This window comes from Pleurodeles waltl, chromosome 12 (genome assembly GCF_031143425.1).
Source record: "Pleurodeles waltl isolate 20211129_DDA chromosome 12, aPleWal1.hap1.20221129, whole genome shotgun sequence".
NCBI classification, from domain to species: Eukaryota; Metazoa; Chordata; class Amphibia; order Caudata; family Salamandridae; genus Pleurodeles; species Pleurodeles waltl.
The window spans coordinates 80237885-80240883 of NC_090451.1; positions in this window are offsets into that span (position 1 = coordinate 80237885).

The window sequence follows — 2999 nt, forward strand, 5'->3', positions numbered from 1 at the left end:
GATGAAGTAGTTTGAACACTGTAGCCTTTCCTATAGGCTGCATAGGAACATTCTTAAGTGACTTTGCAGGACTTTCTGAAGTAAGGCGAACATGGACAATTAAGAAGTTATATTGGAAAAAGTGCTCCGGGTCCCCGCAGGCGGGCGGGGAATATTCAACACTTATGACTATCATGGAAATACCCCTATGAGAGAACTGGAGTTACAGGTAAGAAACTATACCTTCTCAATGACACCTGCTTCTAGTAGGTGTAGCGTTTTGGATTACATCTTTGTATACCAATGGTGGGAAGATAGGAGTTTGCATCAAATGCAATCGAGAGCTGCATGGGATTGCCCATGAAACACTCGCTTGAAGCAAAGTAGTACAAAAGCTATGAAGCGTAACGTTAGCCCGCTTTCCAACACAAATCCTGATTTGCGTTCGGAAGTAAGTACTACTACAACAATTTGCCCAGGGTTTGGTTTACAAAACAAATGCAAACCCCACACAAAGTGTTAGTCCATGGGCGCATGTTTTCTAGACAGTTTGCTGCGACTGAGCTGAATCAATAACACATGGTTTGCATTTAACTGTTACTATTGGCTCAATAATCTCAACATGCAGATTGCTACTGTATAGTAAAAAAAAAAAAATAGGACTGGTTGAAATGTCACACAAAGCGTTGGTGCTTGGGAGTTAAGTTCAGAGGTACCTGAGGTTCCGTAGATACTGTCCAGTAGCTACTGCCTGTTCCTCAGGACCCAGAGAAATCGCCTCACAGCTTCTTTCCACTTGCCAACAGCATCCCTCAAAGTTACATTTCTTGAAGCCTTATTCCGTTGTCTAGGCACGTCCCCATTCATTGAGGCCATGCTAGCCTCTGGCACTACATTGGACACCACACCACACAAGCAAATACAAAAGTTGTATTCTAAACTCTCATATTTTTTAGGTTAAGTTGAAGAAGCAGGTATTTTTCTCCAACTCCCAAAAAATACCCAGCGATTATCTGTCTGTATTTTCCTGACTCTTACATAATCCACTTTACGTAACCAGTTAAAAAGCACCCACTGGAATATAACTCGAAATCAAGCCTGAGGCAGCAGGAATTGGAGGGATTACCTGTCATTCCCTGCTCACATTGTAATTAGTTAAACAATAATTCAGGTGATCAAAACGTACTTAAAACACAAAGGAAGCACAATGATGACTTCCCGAAAGCTGCAACAACTGTACATGAATAAGCTTTACTTACGTTTTGTAGTCGGATGAGTGGTTACTGATTTGTATTTCTGAAACTGGGCTTCTTAGAAAACCATCTACAGTAGCTTATTTTCAGATTCACAGAAGCTCAATGGTTGAACTTCTTATGTAGATAAGAACAAAAAAAACAAGATATATTTATTGTTTACATCTTGTCAATTCACGCTAATAGCAACTAAATGAACAAATAATTTGCTGCATTCATGGACAAACAAGCATCAGTCACAAAGCCAATAGGTCTTGCCCTTTTGCAGCCTATGCAGACTTGCCAATGCAGACCTTTACCTATGTTTTTTGCTGATGCTGTGCAGCATCTCCAAACAAGGAAAAAAGTGTGATGATGTATTTGCGTACATTTGTCATGACAGTACAGCAGTTTAATGTGAGATGATAAATGTGCATGCACACTGCATGATGCAAGAGCCACTATATTCTATAGTCACAAAAGATACCAGACACATTCTGAACACAAAGTCTAAATATGAATTTTATAATCCAAATAGTAAGGATGTGTAGAAACTAGATGAAGTCCAAATCTTTTCTTGGTATGTAGCAAAGTCAGTTTTTCCAAGTCCCAAGATTCTTTCCAAAACAGCCAACGTGTTTTGTCACATCAGTTACTTTTTCAAGGCTGTGAAATGATATGACAAGAACCATACAATGTAAACTCTACTAGATGACAGAGATTAAAACTCAGAAAGTAACTGTGCAAAGCCTTTATTCAGAGCAAAAATCCTCAAAAGAGAATCAAGAGATCCAAGGCACACAGTGACGAGAGTAGAAAGTGATGCTCAAAACTTCTATTCTGAAAAGGGACATCACCACCGTGTCAAAAAAAAAGGTGAAAAGCAAAACAATTAGTGCATATACTTAGTCAGTTAAGGAAACTAATTAGGAAGTATAAAGCCCCATTTGAACAAGTAGAGCAAAAATAAAGGAAGAAAGGTATAAAAGAAGAGTATAAAAAAGGGGCAAACTGACCTGTAGCGATGTAAAAAGCTGCTCAAAACCTAATGGAGTGGCACCTAATGGTAATACATGTGAGCCTGAAACCATTATAATGCAAAACAAGCATTAGATGAGGAGAGTACAGGACATACTCAGTGTAAAGTTCCAGTTCATGACACGGTCGACGTAGGAATCCGTTGTACATGCCAGGATTGAAAAAAATGTGATGCTCTTTAGGAATATGTAAACAATGTCTGTGTCCTGTAATCACTGTCAGAGATCTAAGTACGGCCTCCATTTACACAATGTTTAAATGAGTGTTCTAAAACACAAGCAGTCAAATCCAAGAGTTAGAAGCATTGAAAAAAAATGAATAAATCCATTGAAACATACCCTGATCCACCTGTCATAGCACGTGTATATTAATAAAAGTCAAGTGTTCAGATTGCATCAGGACCATGATAAGTCCCCATCTAAGTTAAACAAAAAGAACCAAAGGTAAGCTAGAGCGTGGCAATAATCATTGTTGAACAGTCTAGAATCCTGCTGAATTATTGTGGTAGGCATGGTCAATGCCACATTCTGATTGCAAACAGTCACAAGTGACAGCCCTACTAAACTGACTATTTAAATATAAAGAAACACATGACTTGATATATGTACCCAAAAAGTCAAAATATGTCATGCCACAGTAATGAACAGTAATTTCACTGAAGAACAGTCACACGAAGCAGCAGCAGTAGTAAATTGATTAGTGCACAAATAAGTCTCAGACGTGATTAAAAGAAGGCTTATAAATTGTAAC